The following is a 269-nucleotide window of genomic DNA, read 5'->3' as shown; positions in this document are numbered from 1 at the left end:
CCAAGTCCGCACATCGTTGCGGCATTTCTCGGCGATGTCCGCGCACAGTCCGCACCTCGTTGCGGCATTTCTCGCCCATGTCCGCACACAGTCCGCACATCGTTGCGGCATTTCTCGCCCGTGTCCGCACCACGTTGCGGCATGTATCGGCCAAGTCCGCACCTCGTTGCGGCATTTCTCGGCCATCTCCGCACCAAGTCCGCACATCGTTGCGGCATTTCTCGGCCGTGTCCGCGCACAGTCCGCACATCGTTGCGGCATTTCTCGCC

Source organism: Ipomoea triloba, chromosome 16 (genome assembly GCF_003576645.1).
Source record: "Ipomoea triloba cultivar NCNSP0323 chromosome 16, ASM357664v1".
Classification (NCBI taxonomy): Eukaryota; Viridiplantae; Streptophyta; class Magnoliopsida; order Solanales; family Convolvulaceae; genus Ipomoea; species Ipomoea triloba.
This window is presented reverse-complemented; position numbering follows the sequence as displayed.